This window comes from Sapajus apella, unplaced genomic scaffold (genome assembly GCF_009761245.1).
Source record: "Sapajus apella isolate SASKATOON/1434 unplaced genomic scaffold, GSC_monkey_1.0 scaffold25, whole genome shotgun sequence".
Lineage (NCBI taxonomy): Eukaryota > Metazoa > Chordata > Mammalia > Primates > Cebidae > Sapajus > Sapajus apella.
In genome coordinates, this window is record NW_022436965.1 from 20,689,477 (window position 1) to 20,697,075 (window position 7,599).

General features: G+C 37.4%; 1 pseudogene; it reads right to left on the reverse strand.

The window, feature by feature from the left end:
- Positions 1 to 327: 327 nt before the first annotated feature.
- LOC116559960 lies at positions 328 to 6,436 on the reverse strand (annotated as a pseudogene).
- Between the last annotated feature and the right edge of the window lie 1,163 nt (positions 6,437 to 7,599).

Here is a 7,599-nt window from a genome sequence, read left to right on the forward strand (position 1 = left end):
CAAGAGATCAAGACCATCCTGGTCAACACGGTGAAACCCCGTCTCTACTAAAAATACAAAAAATTAGCTGGGCATGGTGGCGTGTGCCTGTAATCCCAGCTACTCAGGAGGCTGAGGCAGGAGAATTGCCTGAACCCAGGAGGCGGAGGTGGCGGTGAGCCGAGATCGCGCCATTGCACTCCAGCCTGGGTAACAAGAGCGAAACTCCGTCCCAAAAAAAAAAAAAAAGTGAACTCACAAATGATATGATGCATTCATCAGGCTATTCCCTTAGGCATGAAGCTCAGAAAAATAAATGCGGATGGAAAGTCAAGCAATGGAAAATCTCTATTCAGCATGTACAACTGTGTCCATGGTAAAACATTCTCCACTTACACTGTAATAGTAAAAAGACTTGTACCCTAAAAGAATAAATAAGTCGCCAAGCTAGAATTTTCAATTTTTCATATTTTTATTCTTGCACATTTATTTTAAAACAGAAAATTTTGTTTTGACCATGGTCATCATGTTTCATTCTGGACGTTGGATGTCCTGCAGTTTTCCCCACCTGATTATTGAAATTGATTTCTGGTGTTGAGGAAAATAAGGCAAATCATCATGTATCAACCTATTATGTGTGTTAGGCTGTTTGGATTATCACATCTAATCCATTTAACACTGCAGAGGAGAAGTCTGTCCTCCACTTCATCTCACCACCTCCAGGATTCCTTTATGCTCTTTGTCAAGAACTCTGATAGAGCAAAGAAAGTGAGAATGGTTTGTCATGTTCAAAATCTTATTGACCATGACAATCCTCTCAAGGAGAAGAAAGAGTATACATTTACCTAAGGAGTTCCCTAGCGGAGCAGAGGCAAAAAAGCATAAAACGAGAATAGTAAGCTGAAATCAAGACGTCTAAATCTGAGTTCCGGCTCCATCACTGTATCCCTTTGGAACTTTGGGTAAATTCTTAACTCTTTCTGGGTCTCAGTTTTCCTCTTTTATTAAAACAAAGATTTGGGATAATAAATCTCTAAATTCCTTTCCTGCCCTAGGACTTTATGGCCTAAAGTGAGACTTCTTATAGGATTCCAGTTATGGTAAAAAAACAATTCAGGCTTAATAATAGTTATGTTAAGTACACTAGGTTTTTAAGAGCTCAATTTTGATTATGTGTAATAATGGGTTTGGCAAAAAAGTTGATTAAAGATGGATGGCTGAAATTCTCATTTAGCCTTTCCCTAGACGGGGGATGAATAATTGCCAGGGAAAGTTTATTTTCTAGCATTGTGCCAGAAGAAAACAGGATAGGTCTAGTAGCCTAAAAGATGCAATCACTGTGAGATTCTTGATTCCATACCATAATCAGATTCTCAGGGTCTCAGTGGGCATACTCTTGGAGTTGGGCAGGAAGTCTTAAAGCAGTGGTCATCACCTAGGTTTGAGATTCTTACTTTACAAGGTGCCTTCTGCCCAATGACTAATGAGTGACACAGACAGTTATGGATACTGGGAGGAGGGAATAATCACTGAAGGGTGGCAATGTTGGAGAAAATTATAAGGAGGTGACTGGAAGTCTGGGCCTTATTTGAAGGTTAGGTATGATCTAGAGAAATAGAGAACAGTTGGGGGCCAAGAACACAGAAAGAGATAGAGTATATAATGTAGCTGAGGAAAAATAAATGGGCCAGTTTAACAGAAGCAACTCTGACATAGAAGTCTTCTGAATCTAAACCAGAATTTTGAGGCTCTCAAGAAAGAGGGGTATTAACTACATTGGTTATTAACTTTTTTAAAAAGTGATTTTACAGAGACTACTCTGGAGAGGGTAGTTTTGATATCTTCATAAGGATGTGCTTCCCTTGATTCATTCTTTAGCATTATTGTCCTTAGAGAAAGTAATGCTATTAAAAATTTCATGTGTAGATTGAGTCTTGAATTTCTTTTGGCACCTACTGTCTCCATTGATTCAACACCAAGAAGCTGTGTTCTCTTTCTTGAATTTTATGAGTTTAAAGTACAGCTCATCCTACTGAAGTGAGTTCTGTTGGGCCATTTTCGTGTATATAAGTGTTTTCCAATGCTCCTGAGTAGATAGCATCCCACTGGGGTCATATCATTCACTAATTGAAGATAATGTTTTTAGATGATGGAAAAAACCATATATAGCTCTAATAGCTGCTCTACAGATAGGTCCAAGTACTATTCCAACCCAACTCCTGTCTGTTTATATATACCAACTATAAAATAATTTGCATGCAAAATATTATTTTACAAACTCCAGTATCACAAGAGTAATCTACCTATTGAAAAGGCTTAAAAATATTTACATAAACATGATGGACTTTAGTTTGGAGTCTTTGTTAATATGAACATTTTCAGAATTATCATAACCTAATTTAACTCTAGACCAATTAATATTTATACATAACTCATGTCTTTTCTAACTTGCCTAATAAAAAGAACCTCTGACATTTCTTTCCCAAGTATAATTAAAAATTAAAATTTGTCATCAATAACTTATAGAAAACTTTTCTCACACTTATTTTTATCCTTTATAAATTAGTATCTTGTAGCTCAAAATTTCTCTTTGGAGTAAAAAAACTCTGTCTAGTTTTTTACAGAATCTAAAAAATCCTTCCTTCCTTCCTTCCTTCCTTCCTTCCTTCCTTCCTTCCTTCCTTCCTCCCTTCCTTCCTTCTTTCTTCCTTCCTTTCTTCTTTCCTTCCTTCCTTCCTTCCCTGCCTGCAACTACAACAACATTTAGCATGTATATACATTTTAGCAAGCAAAGCATGGGAAATCAGAGGCAAATTATCCCCACATCTCTGCCTTCTAGGGATACAAAGCCTAAGAGAATTAGATCTAAGTAAATAATTATAGGCTACATGTAGACTGAGTGTCCTGCTTATCGAGATTAAAATGAGATTTATTTCAACCCTAACCTATAAGCCATAGTGGCATTGAGTCCCTCCCAATCTTTTCAAAAGTACGTTTGAGAGGGAGGATGGAGGGAGGGAATAAGTGTTGATTGGTATGATATTTATATCCCCCTTAACGTTTCTTGCTTCATGTGCTGGTCCTCAAATGCTGTTTCTGCACCATATTGCCCAAGGTGTGAAACACAGAGTCTCTTTACCTTCTGAAAACTTCACTCACACAAGACATTTGTTTGTGTGGTAGACTTTGCTGAAAGCTTGAGATGATGGAAAGGTTTCACACAGCCCATTCTTTCCCCCCTCCCTTGATACACATTCTTTACTCCATTGTCCAGGTCTCCAGCCTATTAATACAGAAGAGAGAAGCTTAAGGGAATTTTGGAAAGTAAGGAATGAGACAAAGCATGAAAGATGACCAGGTGCTAGCCAGGTTGTGACACACTTTGCTGAAGTGAGGGAGCCCTGTCCTCGTGTGATAGGCACAGTCTTCATCTTTCTTCTTTGTGCTCTCCTGTCACAAACTCTTCAGTGTCTGCTTAGCACGAGCCACCAACTCCCATCTCACTTTTCAGTGGCACTGAAGAATTGCAGAGACTCTGAAATTTTCTTTCTCTTCTCTGGCATAAAGGAAAGTAATCACCATACAGATTCATTGACATTGAATTGGGCCATTTCTTTTAGAAGACAAGGTGATTGTTTTATTTTTCTCCCTTTGCAATTGCAGCACATTTCTATCTAGCCCCATTCTACAGTGAGTATTAATATCTTCTCATTCAGTGGATGATGAATTATTTACTTTTCATCTCAAAATTAAATAGCTATGTTCTATACCCGAGAAGCACTCATTGGGTACTAGAGAATTCACTCCTAACTGAAAAGTACATGACGTTGAATACATAATTCAGTCACTGCTAGAGCATGTATTATTTTTTTGTCATAGTCAATAAATACTTGTTCGCCTTTTGGCAGCAGTGAAAGTAATTTTAAATTTTAGAAAACAAAAATTCAAGTTTTACAGGAATTAATATCCTAAAAGATATGTGTTTTCTGAATTTAATCTTTTAGATCAAAATTATAGAATTGTAAAGTCAAAAGAAGAAAAATTGAGGATTGGCTGGTTTGTATTATCATCAGTTCTCAAATGTTATAAGGACCATCTAAGAGTGAAAACATAATGAAAACACATAAGTTATTTCCTAATTTTATTTTAACCTTCAGGTTCAAACTTTTTATAGAATAGATGAAATGCTAGGTACTTCATTAGTAATCTTTCACATAATCCTGTTTATCACATAAGTGGAAATACTTCTCAAGAGTGAAATAGCCAAATGGAAGAAAAGGTCTTGGATAATAACACATTTTAATGTCTTATTTAAAGTTGTTTGTCATTCTAAATTATGAATAGTTTGTTTCCAAAGATGTCTATGACAATTTATTCTTTCCCTGTACCTATGTGCAATTCCCACATCAAGAGGTAAACTCTAATTTTCCTCCCCTGATACTTGAACTGACCTTCAGTTTTTCCTTGACCAATGCAATCTGGTAGAAATGATATTACAGCACTCCCAAGGCTAGGTCATAAGAAACCTTGCACCTTGCCCTCGGGCCACATGAAAAATTCTTCTTGGGATGCTCTTGGAACACATCAGTCATACTGTGAGAAATTCAAGTCACAACTAAAGACCACATATAGAAGCTTCAGGAGACAGTCTCAGTAGAACTGTCAATCAACAACTGGCCATATGGTATGGATATCTTGACCATAAAACCCATTTGGGCCTTCAAATGATTCCAGGCCCAGCTACCATCTGTTAGCACCTACGTGGGAGACTCTGAGCAAGAACCACCCAGCTGATCTTAGTTAACCTAACAAAACCTTAAGACATAATAATAAATTGCTATTTTGAGCCACAAAATTTTAGGGTGATTTATAACAGAGCAATAAAAAACTGAAACAGAAATACAAATATTTTGAATAATCCACCTGTTCTTTCTTTTTTCAACTATTTGTATGTGTTTTTTAACCAGTCACTATGCTAGATGTGGCTGATGGATTCAAAGATGAAAGAGATGTAAGATGTAAAGACTGATGTATTTTCATAAGGAACATTTACTTGGTGAGACAGACAAATGGGTAGAACGATATTATGCCATATGTTAAGTGATATAGAAATGCACATGGTTCCTGAGGGATTACATAGCTTTGGAAAAACTAATTTACATTTTTTTGGAAGATTATTAATAAATGAGGCCTAAAAACTAAGCAGGAGACACACAGAATCACCTGAGCACTAGCATGGGGCAAAGATGGCATGTGGAACTTTCTTGGAATTGTAAATAGTTCAGTCTGGCTGAGGCATAGAATATGAATACTAAGTGAAGAGATATAATTGGGAAAGTTGACAAAGAGCTCAAAAAGGTCCTTGTCAAACGAGTTTGGATTTTATTGTTCAATGTTAAATTTTAGCCATTGTCATCCCTTCATCTTTTATTTTACTTTACTATCTTTTAATAACTAAAAATATAATCATACTCCTCCAATGCCTATATTGAAGAATATTGAGGACAGGAAGAGAGTCACATTGTCTGATTTATGATTCGGGATGATGGAATCTTCTGACAAGATTTCTTTTTTTTAAATCTTAAAATGCATTCTCTTCAGTGAAGCCATCTTTGGAGTTAGTCATTACTCTCACCTTATCTGTCATCTTGATTCCAGTATGCTATTCCTCTTCTTTTGGTCTAGATTCTCTAATTTTAAAGTTAGCTTCAAGTTAAGGAAAGGTCATTTTTTCCGCAATGCAGTTCTCTGAAAAACTTACATACCTCGCTGAAAGTCACAGTCTAGGAGTGAAGCAAACACATGCTAGAACTTCAGGGCCAATTGGAAAGTCTTCACAGACACTTGCTTGGTTGATCTTATTTATTGCTACAAGCCTGAAAATGCATAGCCCTAAAAAAGGTGGTCTCTCTGTGCACACATGTAATTTTTAAAAGAGGAGAGGGCAATCTGAAAGGAACTGAGGCTTGGTCACCAAAAATCAACACAATGAAAACAAATGATAATGAATAATAAGCACTAGAATTCAAATTACCAGGTGTTTTAAAGAGATGGAGTGCCAGTTTTCAATTCTGTTTTAAATACCACACTACAAAAGAAAGATTTTAAAAATAGAAAAGGACTGAGGGAAAAGACAAAAAATAAAAGAATACCTAAACTATTGAATGACCTCATTTGTTCCTGATAAACTTCAATCATACCTTCTTAACTCCATTCCCGGTTATTTTATAGTATGAAGAGCAGCAATTCTCTGATCTTCAAAGACAAATCTGAGGGAATTCATTGGAGCTCCCTGTCTTTGACAGTATAATTCCTTGAGTTTGTTGAGATGTGTTGTCATTTTCACTTTGAAGTGAATCTTACTGCTATCCTGTCCAATGACTTTGAGTTTAACATTTTCTCATTCCTTCTTATCCCCCAAGTCATTGGTTGAAGGTTTTGCCTTCTGATCAGACATGGGTGACAGTGGCTTCACCCAGGGGTCACTGCATAGCAGTGACCTCAGGTAGGCAAAACTTCATCTGGGGGCTTACAGATCTGTCTCCCTTCCCATAGTACAACACTGTGGCTTCAAGGACTATGCTCTTGCCTTTTAAAAGGTGGTATAGGTGTGTGTTTGCTTCTACACAAAGGAAGGAAATTCATTAGAGAAGAAGAGACAGAATACATGTATGAAAAGAAGGAAGAAGGAGAACTCAGAGTACAGGCAGAGAAATAGGCATTAGAGGACACTTTCCCCCACTGAGAAGGGTGGGAATAAGTTAAAGATGCATACGTTCATAAAGGCATGAACGAAGAGGTAGGGTGCAGTCAAGAAGTTTCTATGCGGTAGGTGAGAGCTGTGGCATCCAAGAATAATGGAGAGGGTAGTAAGTAGGTGGCTTCTGAAAAATGGTAAGGATCTGTAAAAGCTACTGCAGAGTAATAGGATTGTGCTGACCTGGGTCTCAGAGAAGGACTGCTGCATAGCTACATGGCCAAGCTAAGGTTAAAAAGAATGACTTTATATTGTCAGTAATCTGCATAGGTATGTTACTTTTTTGTCCTATCACCCAGCAATTCAGGTATGACAGCAAGAAGGTGAGTAGCTGGATTGATCCAAGGTTATGACTTTTCTGGCAAGTGCAATGAACTAAAAAACTGGATGGCAGTTAAGAATATTGACAAAAGAGTAGTGCAAGAGATAGGACACAGGGTCTAAGCAAGGACTTGGGCAGCTCATTCAGGTGAAAGAATGGGTATAAAAGCGAGAAAGCTGAAAAAGAATCAGGGGCTGTGGTCAGAGAGTGCTGGGCAGATTAGAGACGAATGGGCTTTCCTTATTGGCATGATAAACACCGGGTGAGTTAAGACTTCTACAGAAGAGATTGTGAGCTATCCATGATGGTATGGCATCCTTGCAGTAGGAGGTCAGTAGACTCCATCAATGTCAAGGGTGGAAAATGCTAGAGCTATACTACATGAGCCAACAGGAGCCGCAAAATAAGAGATATAGAAATGATGATAAGGAACAGGTTGATTAACTCTCAAGCATTGGGCAGGTTATGTCTGAGCTTAGCTTTTAAGGATTAATCGGAGTTCTTCAAACAGATAAAAAAAGTGATAGAGGACATTTCAGAT